At 32.0% G+C, this 18161-nt stretch overlaps 1 protein-coding gene across 2 annotated transcripts in view; it reads right to left on the reverse strand.

Moving 5' to 3' along the window:
* Nucleotides 1-18161, reverse strand: part of LOC143076498 (sodium-dependent dopamine transporter-like) — a 76849-nt gene that overhangs the window by 47240 nt on the left and 11448 nt on the right. For both annotated transcript variants that reach the window (XM_076252314.1, XM_076252315.1), the window contains exon 2: nucleotides 8396-8589. The gene's annotated coding sequence lies outside the window, so the exon portion shown is untranslated. The remainder of the gene's footprint in view (nucleotides 1-8395; nucleotides 8590-18161) is intronic.

Below are 18161 nucleotides of genomic sequence, written 5' to 3' on the forward strand. Positions count from 1 at the left end.
CTTCGAAAATCGCGACTTCCGGATAGCGTACAGAATAGTATCTACACTGTGTACTTGGTTTTTCAATTTATACAATGTTATATCAGCCAATACAAAAAATTACAAAAATGCGATTACTAGTATTACAAACGATTAAAAAACAACATCAAGGTATAGAAAATTACTTATATATCAAAGAAGGATTTTATCGAGTATAATCTAGACAGTTTTATTACATGTAAATTGGCAATGATAATATATCGAATAGCTAAAAATGCATGCCTCAAGTGTATTAAATTTTTAACATTTGATCTCGGGTTTAAAATATATTCGTGAATGTAAGTTTGTATGCATTTATAATTGTATATTAAGTTTAAAGTAATTTGAGTTTTTTCGAGACAAGCGATAATGCTTTTCATCAGACATCATTTACATCTATTACTTGTATCAATAGTTAATCAATACAAAGTAACACAGAAAAAGTAACCAACCAGAATACCTCGCATTAAGTTGAGAATTCATGCTGGAAGTCAAACCAGGAACACACATATATATACTGTTCCCAGGTCTAATCGATTTATATCTGGTCAGAGTTACAATAGAACATCACCGAAAATTAATGATTCTTTGAACAGCTCTATCATTGATATTATTATATCAAGACGATTTTATTTTCAAGCAGCTTTATGACTATAATTGATTGACTGGTGTTTAACGCCACTTTCATCACTGTTGACTATTTCACAAGGGCCAATTTTTATTGGCCAAGGAAGTCAGATTTCCATGAGAGAACCATAGAAAATAGGTATCTTAATCTACTTCGATTAAAGTCGAAAGCACCTGCCACGCGTGGGACTAGAACTCGCAAATTTAGAGTTATCAGGCTAATGATTTTAGTAGTAAAAATGTGCTTACAAAGACAGTGAGTTTAAACGTTTTAATTGGTACCAACCTTCAACCTTACATAAACTAATAGTGTAACATCACAACATTGAAAGACACACTATATGCCAATTTTTATATGTGTTCAGTGGCGGATCCAGATCTTTTCCTAAAGGGGGGGGGGGGGGCACTCCAGTCATGCTTCAATGATTCCCTATATAATCAACCCAATTTCTTCCCACGAAAAGGGGGCCCGGGCCCCCCAGGCCCCCCCCCCCCCTGGATCCGCCTATGGTGTTACTAAGAAACAACAAAGTCCTACTAAATCAACTAAGCTATTTGCTTTAAAAAAATGTTTATATTTTACACAGTTATTAACCATGTCAATAGAAAATCGAAACAACTGAATACGGAAATAACACATATGTTATGATAACATTTAATAAACCTATTATGATATCTTCTACTCCATACTGGAAGGCAAACCTTTGTTGTCAAAAGATTTCCAAACGAGCGAAATAAGACAAAGCCAATATTTGTAATAAGACTCGAAGCATTAACAACATTGTAGTGTTTGTATTTGGTTAATTGCATTCCCACTAGGAATACATACAACTCTTAGGCTGATGTTATAAACAATAGTTATCAATACATAATGATAGACAATACCACAGTAACCACAATGATAACACTTAAATGTTTATTGGGGCTTTGTTTAATTACTTAACATACCGCTTAGAACAAGAGAAGTATGGATAGCTATCATATCATTAATAGAACAAGAGAGTTATGGATAGCTATCATAGCATTGATATAACAATAATTGATTCAAGACTTCAACAGTATTTTAAATTATACTGATACAATATTGTAATGCATCTTGATTATGTTTTTTTTTCCTTTTCAATGATATCAATATTTCATCTCAACAGGGCTTTTTATAGAATAAAATAGTTGTACAAATTAAATGTCTGAAGGACAGACATACTGACATTATATATAAAAAAAACACAGCTGAGATTGTAATAGAACAGATTGATATCCCCGAGGAAACACTGACAATTGAGGCGAAGCCGAGGTTCACAATAATTTTTCGAGGTGTATCAATTGTAAAACAACCTCTCAACTATGCGTTATTTAATTTATTTTTATTTTATGTTCTATCATTATTGTCTTTTACTGTTAATTTTTTAAATTGAAACTCTACTATTTGACAGTCTACGAAAAAGTTCTGCTGAGACCAAATCGAAGACCATGAGCATTCGCTTAAATGTATTAAATTTAATTCAATGCATTGTCCTTTAAATTATCGATTTATGATTAATCTGCACGATAGGGTGATATTCAAGATTATTGTCTCCCGGTGAGCCATGGGATATAGTAAATTATCTCTTTTGTGCCATCCAATAAAATTTGGTATTTTGACGTGAAGTATAACAAGGTATTATATTATGTTTCGAACATGTTTGTACGTGTTTGTTTTAAAGGTAATCAAGAGAGAGAAATATGCACGTTGGAAATTATAAATACAAACAAAAATAATGTCTCTCATATTTGTTTTTCGTAAATTGTTTTGTTGTAAATTTGATCGTTAGTTATCTCCATTGAATTGTTTCAAAATTTTCCGGGCCATTAGTAGCGGACTATACGGTATGCATTTTTCTCATTGTTGGAGGCTATACGGTTGCCCATAATTGCTTAAATCCACTTCATTTAAGAACTAAATGCTTCTTTTTGTAAATTCATTGGGGTGTAAATGCGTTGACCGAAGTGCATTTTGTATGAACCGCTGAAGCGCATCATTTTAAAAATGTGCGCACGGATTATACAACCCTGTGAAAAAAACCAAAAGAAGCATTCAATACTTATAATTACATTTTTCGCTTTAATCATGAAAAATTAATTTTTATCAATTATTTCTTTAAATAACCTATGCACATTTTTGTGATAGCACGTGTCATCATGATTTTTAAACTTCATTGGGATATGAAGGTGGATTTTGGTATGACGCACACTCGTTGTTATCCAATCTAAATAACGGATTCTTCTGAAACATACATGTATAACGGAATTATTGAACTGGTGGATCGTTTTTTCCTTGGTAATCATACCCAATCTTCTTATTTCTATAGAATCAACGTTCGCATGATTCTCTATTCTCTGTCTTTCTTTCAATTATAATTGTAAAAAATATTCATGTGCAGCATTTTTTTTTACGTATAATATGTTTTGTGTTATGTACAATTTGCAAAGTCTGTATGACAAATCATATTTAATTCACACGACGTTTGCTATATATTTTCACGTGTATATTATTGACACTCGATTAGTACGATTTTAATTTTTTTAGAGGTCGGTCATTTAAAAACGTATCAACCGCATCGTTTACGTTTACGTATCCGCATCTGCAGATTTATCAAAAATCAAGTATGTGATCTCGAGCTTTAATTTTATGTACTTTCAATAATGCAAATGAGCAACTGATTAATTTCTAATGCAATAATTAACAAAACAATTAGGAAATATCGAGATTTTGTCGAACATGTAATCCGACTTTTGAAGATATTCCGGATAGTTGGAACAGTTTACAGGCATGCTAGGAGTGAATACGGTAAAATCGTTTATTTGTGTGCTAACTTGTGCTCACGTAAAACCAAATTGTTTAATGAATGGCTATAATCTATTTTGAATTTATTGAACCATAAAACTAATTTTTGACTATTCACATTGAATAATCCGCGAAGCGGATTATGTAAAATGTGAAGAGTCAAAAACTAGTTTTATCATGGTTCAATAAAATCAAAATAAATTATTGCCATTCATTATAAATAAATTTCTATCAGAACTAAGGCTCAAAGAACTTTTTATATTATGTATATTAACAATAACAACGTACACACATGTTGGCGTATGAATACACAACGTCAAAGTGGGCGTGTCGCCATCAAAATTGACAACATTGAAAATAAAACTAATAATTTAACCAATCAGAAGACAGTAAAAACACAAAATTTATTTATTATTTGATAAATAGAGTGATACTCAGTACCGTTTTATCAAAGGTACTTATAGATTATCGTTGGTTATCTCAACGAAATTGATTTTCTCTCTTGAGCCGGTCACGTCGAAAGCGAGAAAAGCAATCGAGTTGAGATCACCAATGATAATCTGTTTATCGCTATTTTACCTATGACGACGTTGTCAATTTCATGTCAATTTCATTAGCAACGCCACGTGGTTCCTTAGTTTCTAGCGATAATTTTCCATCTCAAGCGAGTAGCATGATATGAAAAATTATCACAAAAAAAGATCAAAGGGAAATGCACAAAATAGCGATAAATGCATTAATATGACATCTGAAGACAACTCGTGTTTCTATTACCTCGTATGATAAAATCGCAAATGAACAATATTCAAAGTTCCTTACGTGTATATAAGTACTACATTTGATTTTTGTGTGTGTTTATTCATATAAGATCTTGAAATATTTTTTACTAGATTATTAAAGGATTGTGTACGATATTCGTGTACCTGCCCTACATTGGCTCCTTTTTAGGGCATGTAAAAGTAGGTGACAGACCCCCTTAATATTATTTTTACAAAACACCACTATTGCAAATTTTGAAAGTGAATGTTTGATTGTTTCGAACTCAAAGTGTTCTTAAGCTCGGGGTCACATAATAGCTTTTGATAAATCTGCAGATGCGGATACGTCAACGTACACGATACGGTTGATACGTTTTTAAATGACCGACCTCTATTAGTATGTTATTACACACCTTTTTGATATGATATTTGAAAATTTGATTCATGTTTTCAAATTTATTAAGCATGCATACACAGAATTCATTTGCACGAGTGCTTTCGGACCACAGTGATGTACGTTTCACGATTTGCTTTTTAGTGATATTCACAATTAATGAAACGTATAACATTTCAGGATTGGTCTCTAGAGCAATAATTGACCCTTAGATTCCATGTAGAATGACATTTTATGTTTTCTCAATTTTCTTTTCATCTTAAATTAAGTTGAAACAGTTTTGTCTAAGTTATAAAGTTTGATCGAATATCTAGGTCTCCATTTGTATGAATTTGTATATTTCAGACTATAAACACGTGGAAACAAGCACGAGCACTTCAGGCGACTTCCGGTGCTCGGTGCGGTATACACATTCCTGCTTTAATTAAACTAACTCACTAGCTACAGCATTTGAAAGAATTTCCTATCGTTATTGATTCTAAATTGGTTGATGTTTCATTAAGAAGAAATACTATGAACAATCTTTTTTAATGTTTCACAACAAAGTTTTCATTTCCTTGCTTGAACCATTATAGATACAAAATGTGAAATAAAAACATAAGGTTACCAGAGGACTGATCTGCTTTCCATTTTAAAATTGTATCATTAAAATTCCTATATAAGTGGCCAATGATGTTCAAACATTAAACATTCTATTATAATTGATAATTTTTTTTTTTTTTTGCATTGATTGTAGCTAACCTGCACATTTTATTTCCTTATTCGTGACAATGTTCTGGTATGAAACACTTTATTTGAGTAATAGTAAATATATTTTTATTTTTGGATTCTATAGATACATAAACATTAACTAGGACTTTATATTTCTAAACTATGCTACCTCGATAATATTTACAGCGTAGTGCTTATGTATTATATAAGAATTTTACTAGCGGACAGAAAAGTATATATAATCAACAGATAGTTTTTTTCTGCATCTAACCGTGAGCTGCTGGACATCTACATTAAACCATCTAGACATAAATGTTCACTTGGCACTTAGGTATACATGAGGGTCTAAATGGGGGAGGAGTGTCGATCATTTCTGTATTCTTTATTTCATGTTTTTTAATACTTTTTGTCCATTATTCACTATTCTTTTAATTTCTATAATTTTTCTCTATTTTTTTATTTTTTAACCATTGTTATGTGTTATCCACACCCTCATACATGTTCGTATTCAAAATCGGACACAGTTTTATAAATAAAACAACAAAGCAAGACATGGGTGTTTTATAAATGGGGTTACCCGACTTGTCCACTCTGTGTAGTATTTTTATGTGTATCCATCTGATGATTTCAGCCCTTTTCAACTGATTTTTATAATTCGTTTTTATGTTGGACTGTTACACCACTGTCCCGCCATATTCTCTATGTATGTGCCTATCCCAAGTAAGGAGCCTGTAATACAGTGGTTTTCGTTTGTTGATGTGTTACAAATTTGTTTTTCGTTCATTTTTTGTACATAAATTAGGCCGTTAGTTTTCTCGTTAGAATTATATTACATTTGTCATTTCGGGGCCTTTTATAACAGACTATGTGGTATGGGCTTTGCTTATTGTTGAAGGCCGTACGGTGACCTATAGTTGTCAATTTCTGTGTCATTTTGTCTCTTGTGGAGATTTGTTTCATCGGCATTTATACAATGTCTGTTTTTTTACATTCTCCTGTTTGCCAGAGCGTCCAGTTCATTACTGGTTCCAGTTTGACTTATTTTTATCCTCCGAGTACCGGGGAAGCGTTATTCAGGTTATGGCTTAGCATCAGTGTATGGTCGAGCTCTTCGTTCACTCTATTTTCATTAGAGAAATATTTGTTACTTCCGTGATCAGAAGAGGACATATTTGCCAATATTATTAACGCCGGCGGTTTGTATCGTCTTGCCAGACCGCGTTTACAGTTTTTTTTATATGGCGGCCGATTTTATTTCACATAGTATCTCTTTATTTGTTTAAATCTTTGATCAGAAATTAAGATATGTGGATCGATTGCCTATCAGACAACTCGAATGTAAAAACAACGTGGGTGTAATCACCCATGTAAGGTGTTCGCACAACCTTCAGCAATGAGCAAAATACATACCACATGCGACCGATTTTATTCCACACAGTATTTCTTGATTTTTTTAAATCTTGAATTAATCCCGATATCGTAGTGTCTTATAAAACGGAAATTAAAATTTTCATCGGATACGCTTTTTAGATGTATGTTTTTCAGGAATGCGAAAAAATTGTAAAAAAAGGATGTATATAAGCACAGTAATTTTAATAGCCGCATAGCCAAAAGGAACCTAAAATTATACCCCAAGTTGTACGTTTAAATTTGAATGATGACAAGTAATAAACAGCTTCTAGTACATGGAAAACAAGGAAAATTAATGGTACGTATGTCACACGCGAGGACCTTTCTTTGATATCATAATAGATATTGATAGGATTTATTGCACGTGCACATATGACATGCTTCATTAAAATTGTTAGTTGACTTTTTTCTTGTGCTTTTTTGGATAAACCTTTCATTGGGTTTGCTCATTGTTGAAGACCATGCGGTGACCTATAGTTGTTAATGTCTGTGTCATTTTGGTCTCTTGTGGACAGTTGTCTCATTGGCAATCATACAACATCTTCTTTTTTATACTTTCAGGCAAACGTGACGCAATCGAGTCGGTACTCTTTCCTTCATTGTAATGAGTGTTCATCAATGACGGTACCCATCATCTCTATGCATTTATAAGAAACTGCAAAGAATGGTCGGCATGTTATAATTATATTAGTGTAGGTTACTTGTCTACATGGTGCATTTTGTGCGCAAAAGGCCTACTTAAAGCCAAAGTATACTGCCCATACAGTTTTAAGTCAAGCTATTTGATTTGTTTATTTGATTTCCGTTTCCTACAGGATTGACTTCTGAACGAGAACGAGGGCCGAATCTAACTGGTCCGAATCTAGGAATTATTCATTTTTGATTGATGGTTGATGTTTAACGCCGCTTTCAGAACTATTGGCAATTGATGGCGGTCGTCTTTTATTTGTGGAGGAAGCCGGAGTTCCTGGAGAGAACTACCTTCTTTCGGTTGGAAAACTGACGATCTTAATCAATGAAGATTGGGATCGAACGCATCTGCTGTGTTCAAATTACACAAAAACAGTGTTTCAGGAATAAATTTCAATCTCCGAATTGTCAAAGTCCAAAAATGCAATGTTCTCGTTTGCTTTCGTGCTAATATCGTTTTTCGGAACATATCTAAGTACTTAACGTCAAGGAGAAAAAAAGGAGAAAATACAGAATACGATATCGCTCAAAATGATTTTTATAACTCATAGGACATACTTTGTTTTTTATGTATATTTATAAAGTAAAATATTATCAAATGTCATGTTGACTGTAATAGTGTTATGATTTTACAAAGAAATCTACATGAAATATTTGTTATCCAAATTAAATTATAAAAATTGGTACCGTAAAAATTATCTAATTCTCGACAAAATTTGTAAGTATTATTGTGGCAATTATTTTAAATATGCAGTAACAAAACAAAAATAGTTATCCTTAACAATCTTAGAAAAAAATCGTGTTTTATGCACTTCAAGGATAATTTTGGAGATACTTCTAAGCGCTAATTTCTGATTTGTGTGCTAGAATTTATCTTAAGTAATGTATGTAAACTATTGAAAAAGTAATAGCAGAACAAGTTTTATGATATAAATTCTGGTTAATAAGAATAATAATACTTACCATATATTTACGTCTTATACATGTAACAGGAATTTAATATGGTATTCTGATATTGGCGATTTAAAGTTGATTGAAAATCCATTAATTTTTGTTACAAAAACTTTTTTCGATAATCCATTCCGAAGTTCTCACGGTCCTAGACTAAACCAAAGTTATGCAAACAAATTCCTTGCTTCTGAGGTCACGTGTCTCATCTGAAATAATTTAAAAGCAATAGCTCATTTGCATTTACACTGGTACTATGATACTATTTAATGTATAAATATTGCATATATTGATAAGTTTACAAAGAAGTGCACTTGAAACGAGCACCTGGCATTGTCTGTATCGGACAACTGTTTGAACGTAATTAACCACTAATTAAACTATATTTCATAATCGTCATTTTAAAATCCGAATTTATTTACTAAAAGAGATAAAATTCATTTATTCATCAAAGGATTTATCGATGTAAATTGAACCGTATTTAGCTCCGATGGTACACCGAGTGTAAAATTCTTCCGAACGGCTTTAATGTTGCTGAGAATTGGATCACATCGTATATAGTATCGGAAAAGGGTAACTAACGAACAGTGTTAATGGACGGTGCAAAGATATTATAAACACATTAAGCAGATCGATGGAATTTGTTCGAACGAAGACAAATTATTCCTGATTGTCCAGATCCGCAGAGTGTTTTATCGATGGCCATTTTAACACTTAAATAAAGTCAACAATCTGGTTAGGTATAGCGATTATCATTAGAAGTAACTATACATAGATCATTCCTGTAACTGTGTTAATATGGTCTCACCACCGGACATAAATATCAAATAACTATACCTATAATCTCAATAATGGCAAACAGTAGGTTATAATAACTTGTAACTTTTGTCTTTCGTTTCATGGCAAGATATAAGAATGAGTATATTTTTTTTTATAGCTGAAGTGATTAAATTTGTGAGCATTAAATAAATTGACATGAATACAGGGCAGCAGTTGTTAACCGATTTTTAAAACTCGTTAACCCATTTTGTATGCTTAAACCAGGTGAGAGAAAAAAAAACCGGAAGGAGTCTGCACATCCGTTACGCTGCATGCTGGTATATTCGTTTTTCAGAAGTTAAAAGCCTTTATTTAATAAATTTCCCTGGCAACACACCTGACCAAACTTTAATTGGAGTTAATGTTATTTATTTTTCGATTTTTCCATTCTCTTAATAAGATTTTTATGTTGCACGTCGGACTTCGATCTTGTATATATTACCTCAGGAATAGATTATCTTTATTAGCTGTATTTGGCAAAACGTTTCAATGCTCTGCAAATTCGTACTTTTTTTGGTTTTGTTTAAAGCTTTTTATTCGAGTGTCACTGATGAGTCTTTTGTAAACGAAACATATACAATTTCAATCCTGGTATCTATGAAAAGTTTATTTAATGTCACAATGTGATTTTTAAACGTTACTTAGGTCGAGCCTTTTAGTTTTTATATTTTAGTATAATGTTAAAAAAGGGATATTTTGAAGTTTTATTACAGTTGAGTATGAGTGTATCTGCTCTTTGATTTAGTTATTGTCTCTTTGACATATTCCCCGTTTTCATTCTTATTTTTTGCTGAAAGGAGAGTATTTGTAAGTTCCATTACAGGCGTGTATGAATGTTGTGCTAAAAGGTGGGTACTTAGTATCTTTAAGGTGCAGGACAGTTGCGTATTCATGAATCTTAGTTGAATATCTGGTAAATATTTATATATTGTTTGTAAGATGGGTATTTTGAGTTTCATCACCAAATTAAAAAAGATTTACAAAGGAGAACAAATAAAATAGTGCTTTGTTTTTCAGCCTACAAATGAGTAAATACCCACATAAATAAACTTGACATTTAATATAATGTATTCAGTAAAGAAAAGGCTGTCATCGAAGCACTTTTCCGGATTAACCATCATGTATAATGCTCAAAGCCACAAGTTTGAAAGTAGAAACTGACAATTATATTTATACAAGAAAACTATCAAAACAAGAAGCTAAAAAAGTATCTAAATCCATCTAAGGACAAATTTGCCTTAAGGTGGTACCTAACACTACAGGGAGATAACTCTGTAAAATCAGCCAAACGTTTTAATTACGTTGTGTTGTAAAGGGAATAGTAAGCTTGTCAGGGATCAAAATTGGTGTTTTTCAAACTGCTATATAACCAGTGTAATTTTTCTGATAAAATGGTTGGTTCAAAATTTTTGAAATTTTTATATTTTTGTTAAAGGGTCAATGTAAATACTTTGTCAAAATTTAATGAAAATTAAACGAGCCAAATTAATTTTAGTGAAAGTGTTGGGTACCACCTTAAGCTTCAATTGAAAACATTTTTTAATGATACCAGTAAGGACTCAAAATGTACCAGTGGTATTGACTTAAACCAAAACAAAAGATTGTTTTGAAATTGACAAAATACAGTAGAAGTATATAGTCATATATATATATATATATCTATATCATATTGCCTAGGTAAAATAAAAAAAATATACACAGTAAATAAAAGAATGCATCTGACTACAATTACAAAGCGGAACATTGTAAAAATGAAGATATCTCACAAAAAATTACAAAATGGGAACATTATAAAAATGAAGATATCTCACTACAATTTCAAATGGGAACATTGTAAAAATGAAGATATCTCACTGCAATTTCAAATGGGAACATTGTAAAAATGAAGTCATCTCACTACAATTTCAAAAGGGAACATTCTAAAAATGAAGTCATCTCACTACAATTTCAAAAGGGAACATTCTAAAAATGAAGTCATCTCACTACAATTTCAAATGGGAACATTGTAAAAATGAAGTCATCTCACTACAATTTCAAATGTGAACATTGTAAAAATAAAGTCCTCTCACTACAATTTCAAAAGGGAACATTGTAAAAATGAAGTCATCTCACTACAATTTGAAATGGGAACATTGTGAAGTCATCTCACTACAATTTCAAATGGGAACATTGTAAAAATAAAGTCATCTCACTAAAATTTCAAAAGGGAACATTGTAAAAATGAAGTCATCTCACTACAATTTCAAAAGTGAACATTGTAAAAATGAAGTCATCTCACTACAATTACAAAGGAAAACATTGTAAAAATGAGCGAAGACGTCAGGCAAAGGAAACATGTTAGGGAAAGACAATTAATGTTCGGTGAGATAAGGGTTTTTTTTGGGGGGGAGGGGGGTTAAAATTTTAATTTTATTTTATTAAAAAGTGAACTTGTTTTGGAAAGGACGTGAAGGTATAATTTGTTTCCATTGAAAATATGGGGGAAAGTGTGAGTCTCTATCCCTAAAAAATCCTTGCTTATATATTGTATTAAAATATAAGTGTTTTTTTTTACCAAAGTCTTTAAAACAAATATTTCGAAAACACAACCGATGCCCTCTATTCCACAGAAGATGGATGGTTTGTGCTTACGTGTCATGAAAGCATAGAAAGAAGCAATGCAACCTTGTAATTATTCTGTCATAACATGCTTTATAAGTTTACAGAACATTAATAGAATAATCAAACAAGACCAAAAGAGGGACAAAAGAAACCAGAGGAACAGTCGAACTCATAAATCGAAAATAAACTGACAACGCTATGGCTAAAAATTAAAAAAGACAAATAGACAAATAATAGTACACAAGAAACAACATAGAAAAACTACACTCAACGTGTTTTTTTTTATTTTAACCAAAGTCTTAAAAAAAATTAAAAACATAACCGATGTCCTCTTTTCCACTGAAGATTAATAGTTGGTGCTTAGGTGGCGCAAAAGCAAAGAAACAAGCAATGTAACCTTGTAATTATTCTGTCATAACATGCTTTATAAGTTTACAAAACATTAATAGAATAATCAAACAAGACCAACTCAGCGTAAAGCAGGTTTATAATTTCCCATATTTTGTTGCCTCAATCTCAATTTGATGTAATTACTATAATAACATCTCTAACTTGTCAACGCGTTCCCAGATTTTAAAATGCCAACTTCAAAAGTTATTGTATCAGGTATTAGGCATAAGTCAACAAATGGTCGATAAGTTTTTGCAACTTTTGTAAGCTTGACAAAGTGTTTGGACGTTTAAACAATTAGCACAATCTATTGCTCATAAATCTAAGATTTGTATTACATAAAAAGAGTACTTAATTTGAAACCGATTAATAATCACAACATTTGAAAAACAAGAGATCGATTGAAAAATGGTATTTTTCTGGAACAATTAGGTCTTTTACAATCAATGAGGGGCATACAGGGGGTATCTGAACGGTAGAACGCGAAATAAAATTGCCATTTCTCGATGAACGAACAATTAAAAAGGTCTCGTACGTTGATCATTTTACCGATTTCACGTAACACGGTGAATAACGGACCTTTTTCACGACTGCACGTGCAATTAATAATGACAGAACACGGTACACGGAAATAACCCTTTACCACCCTCATCAATGAGACACTCTAAAAAGCCAATATTCAAATGTATCATTCTATTAATCTCCTTCTGGTTCTATAAACACACAGACTAATGTCCTCATATGTAACAAATACCCTACCACTTTGTCTAACAGTCCGTGCTAAATGGTATATAAACATTTATGTTCGAATCTATCAAAGTTTTCATATAAATTCAAACGAACATTGTTCCAAATATCTGCTAATGACTAACAGAAGGTCTGAATCAATGCTAACGTACTAGAATGACTTTAATAACAATTTTTTTACTCAATTTATACAATGATTGAAAGAAAACGTTTGGACTTTTAAGTTTCTTTTCTAGATTAACATTAACAAGGAAAACGCATGTGTATTAGATGGGACAGCCGAAAGAGTTGTAAACTTATTTGGAGGTAAAAAAAAATATGCATTAGATTACGAAATTATATTCAGTCTTAAATTAGATCAAAGGACCAAGTCTTGAATTTCAACTATATCATAAATATCAAAACAAGACCAGAATTTGGTTTTGGTGACGAGATTTGTTTTACCTAGAGCATTAAGTCTTTTAAAAAAGATTCATTTATTCATAAGAGTACATTATATATAGATTCCGCAGTCATGAAAATTTTGGAGATGTCAAATTAAGAGAATATTGTGCATCTGTTACGGATATACAATCTTAAAGGAAACCTGGGCGGCAACCTTCAATCCAAAATGTTCTATACTCAAAAATAATTTGGCGCAAATGATACCCCTGAAAAGCAGTAAATGGCACAAAAGGACTCCTGCCCCAAAAAGGGCCGCCAGCTCTTATTGAATCCCAAAATATTTCTGGATCAGTTATTGCGGTAATCTAGGTTAAAAACTGCTATAAATAATGAACAATTTGGATCAAAACAATGTAACAAAACAAAGAATGAATATCAATAAAGAGGTCAAAACTGTGTGATTCATAATGTGATGTTCTTATCACCAAGAAGCTATTTTGAATTTATAGTAATATCATAACTTTTTACTATTTTATATGTGAAATTTGTAGTATTTTGGCCACATTAAAAAAAAAAAAACTATTAAAATCTTGTGGTCAAATTGAACCACGATTAAAAGGAGCTGTGAATAGCAAAAATAAGGATCAAAGACATCAAACGAATGGATAACAACTGTCATAGTCCTGACTTGGAACCGCCATTTTCGCGGGGTTGAATACATGTTTAACATTGACTTCTGTTGAAATAATTTTAAAAATCAAAACGTCTATATATTCCTTTAACTTGAATTGTTTAAAAGTGATTGATTTTAGATGGAATAACAGGACTATTAAAATGTTTCTCACGAGTAAATAGTGTTGAATTTTAACATTATTTTGCACGTATCATAACAAATATCTACATAAAAGGGATATAGTATTCTTTTTTTGTTATATCATATTTTTTTAGATTGATTTGTACGATTATTTTAGTGTAAGTAGAACAAGGTTAGTGGATGATTGGAGTATATCATTATTACAAGTAAATGTTTGTGTTACATGCATACAGTTGGTTTAATTAAGGCATGTCAGCAAAAGAAAAAATGGCGTGAAACAATTAACATATTCAATTACTGTTACAAGGTTATCCGAATATGAACAAACACAATCGACGCATTCTTTTATAGTGAATTCAAAACATCAAAAATTGACAAAGAATCTCAAAACAATTCAAAAAAGAAAGTCCCTCATCGATTGGCAAAATCAAAAGCTCAAACTCATCAAACGAACTGTCATATTCCTGACTTGGTACAGGCATTATCTTATGTGGTTTTATAGCTGGCTATAGACCTCTCACTTGTATGACAGTCGCATCAGATTCCATTATATAGACAATGATGCGTGAACAAAATAAACAGACGTAATAGGTAAAGATGTCAAAAATACAGCAGTCAACATTGTGTTTAAAATCTTAATCATTAAAATAACATACAAATATGTAACAAAGAAGCACAAAATGGCATATAGACCAAGCATATGAGTAAAAAAAAAACCATGATAAATAAAATTGAGAATGGAAATGGGGAATGTGTCAAAGAGACAACAACCCGACCAAATAAAAAACAACAGCAGAGGGTCACCAACAGGTCTTCAATGTAGCGAGAAATTCCCGCACCCGGAGGCGTCCTTCAGCTGGCCCCTAAACAAATATATACTAGTCCAGTGATAATGAACGCCATACTAATTTCCAAATTGTACACAAGAAACTAAAATTAAAATAATACAAGACTAACAAAGGCCAGAGGCTCCTGACTTGGGACAGGCGTAAAAATGCGGCGGGGTTAAACATGTTTGTGAGATCTCAACCCTCCCCCTATACCTCTAACCAATGTAGAAAAGTAAACGCATAACAATACGCACATTAAAATTCAGTTCAAGAGAAGTCCGAGTCTGATGTCAGAAGATGTAACCAAAGAAAATAAACAAAATGACAATAATACATAAATAACAACAGACTACTAGCAGTTAACTGACATGCCAGCTCCAGACTTCAATTAAACTGACTGAAAGATTATGATTTCATCATATGAACATCAGGCACAATCCTTCCCGTTAGGGGTTTAAAGACAAGAATACACAAATTTACCGTTGCGTAATAACACAATGACGAGTTGTATAAGGTGTAACACCACTAATTCGGGCCCGGCCAGAAAGCACATACCAGAAAGTAGTACATATTTAACACAAAATAGTTCCTACGCATGGACATAACTTTCAAAATATTTAGAGTATTTTATTAATTTTGGTATCAAATGAAAGCTACATGACTGGTGATCATTGTAGAACAATTTTTGACTGATAAATTTGAATAATAAAAAAATGGCATGAAATTTAAAAAGGAGGGTACATTTTGGCTTTTTGTCAGATTTTGGTACATCCGAAGTTCCGGGAACCAGTTCTTTCTTATATGCAATGTAAGGTTTGTTGATTTTTTCAGTACAGGACACCAGAAGGTGTTGCTTTGACATGCAATGATTGTCACTTTATTTGAACTTAAGATAAAAGAGCTGTGACCACTCGAAATTGAGGAATTTAACATAGAAAGCAATGGGGCCATTAATTAGTGGTGTACTTCCATAAGTACAGAGCCACGTCATATATGTAACAAAGAAACATAAAGAGGCACATAGACAAAGCGCATAGCAGAAATGAAAGACGAGCAAAAAACAAATTTTCGAAGTTACCCCAAAAAGCATATAGGCAAAGCACATTAGTAAAAAGGAAAGACGAGAATGTCATAAACAAAAATGACAGGACTTACAATTTAAAAATGAAGTACCACAAGTATCATAATAACAATAAAAAGTATTTAACAAAGAAGCACAACAAGGCATATACGTAGGAGAAACTGGACGATATTTATCTAAACGCACTCAAGAACATCTGTATCGTTTTAAAAGACCCAATAAATTCAAAAGTATCATTTACCAACACCTTAAGAAGCACAACCATCCTTTTAAATATTTAGCAGTTCAACCTTTAGAAGTAGTAAATAAGCAGCCTGGTGAATCTCATTCAAAGTTTGTACGATCACGGAAAATAATTGAATTAAATTGGATTAAAAAATTACAAACAGTCTACCCTCTCGGTCTTAATGATAATATCATGGGAATTGGTAATATATCTAGAACCGATTCCGTTAACATTTTGGATATAGTTTCTAAAACTGTTCGTAAAAACCGTTCTCACGGCCGTAGAACAAATCGCAATCAAAGAAAATTTCGGACTAATCATACCAATATTTCGGACCTAATTTCTATTTCAAAAAACAACGGAAGACATTATCTGTTAACAAAACTCTGTTCATTACTGGTTAATAAGTTAAATAAAATTTTGGAGGATTGCAACACAATTTCATATAGCAGTCCTAAGTATAAAATTGTTCAAATTATTATGGCATATTGTTATTCTAAACTATTTCCCAAAATTGATCGCCCTGAAGATCATAAAAAATATTTTATTAAAATAAAGTATGTCAATAAAGGTTTTGATTTTGTAAATATTGCCGGTATATTTAACGACCATTCTGTTAAAGAACAAATTCCTGGATATTTTGACAATACTGAGCTACCTCTTATTTGTTATATTTACAAGAAATCTACCCGGAAATTTGTGTTTAATTATAGTGAACTATGTAAAGATGTTAATATCAGTGAAAATACACCTACTTCATGTAATTGTAGTACCTCCGAATATATTTATGGACCCATTTCCCATCCTAACATCTTTCAAGACCGCGAGTTATAACAGGAGATCCTAACATCGTTCAAGACCGCGAGTTAAAATCATTCCTCAGTAAAGGACCTAAATATCGTCACCCGTCAATTATTAATTGGAATGAGTGTCGTAATATCATCCACGACTCACTCCATACTTACTGTATGAAATGGATAAAACGGGAAAAAGCTGACAAAAAATCTTTGGACTCTTTTTTTAATTCAGTAATGAAGATAGTTGATATACGTATTCAACATTTTAAAGAACATTTTACTATTAACAATAACCACAAAAAACCTATTTCTCGTATCAAACATAAACTAAAAGAACTAGCCATGAAATTTGTTTTTGTCCCGGCCGATAAAGCTGCTAATAACATTATTATTGTTTGACGTAAATTTTACATTGAGGTTCTGAAAAAAGAAATGACCAATTCACCAACATTCCAACTGACTCCATTTTCAGAAAACGACATCTGTAACAAACATAAACTTTTAGCTACCGCTTTACAAGCAGAGCCAAATACTATGAAAGTCCCAACTATGTACTGGCTTCCGAAGCTACATAAAACACCTTACAAATATAGATTTATTTCGTCTTCAAGCCATTGTTCCACTACTAAATTGTCTATTCTTCTTACCAGCACACTTGGTACAATTAAAAATCTGATAATAAATTGTTCAAATAAGGCCTTCGAAAATAGTGGAATTAATTACTTTTGGAGTGTCAAGAACTCGTTGGAAGTACTTGATAAATTTCATGCTTATATTGGTGATTTTGAATCTGTTCAAAGTTGATTTTTCTACCCTGTATACCACATTGCCTCACATTCTCATTAAGAAAAAATTCACACACCTAATTAAATGGGCATTTAAAAAGTCAGAATGTGAATATATATGTTCAAACTCTTTTAGGTCATTTTTTAGTAGCAATAAACAAAAAAACTATGTCAATTGGACATGCTTTGATACTATATATGCCCTTGAATTTTTACTAGATAACATTTTTGTTCGCTTTGGGAATTCCGTATATCGTCAGATTATCGGAATTCCAATGGGGGCTAACTGTGCACCACTTATTGCGGA

Source organism: Mytilus galloprovincialis, chromosome 5 (genome assembly GCF_965363235.1).
Source record: "Mytilus galloprovincialis chromosome 5, xbMytGall1.hap1.1, whole genome shotgun sequence".
Taxonomy (NCBI): domain Eukaryota; kingdom Metazoa; phylum Mollusca; class Bivalvia; order Mytilida; family Mytilidae; genus Mytilus; species Mytilus galloprovincialis.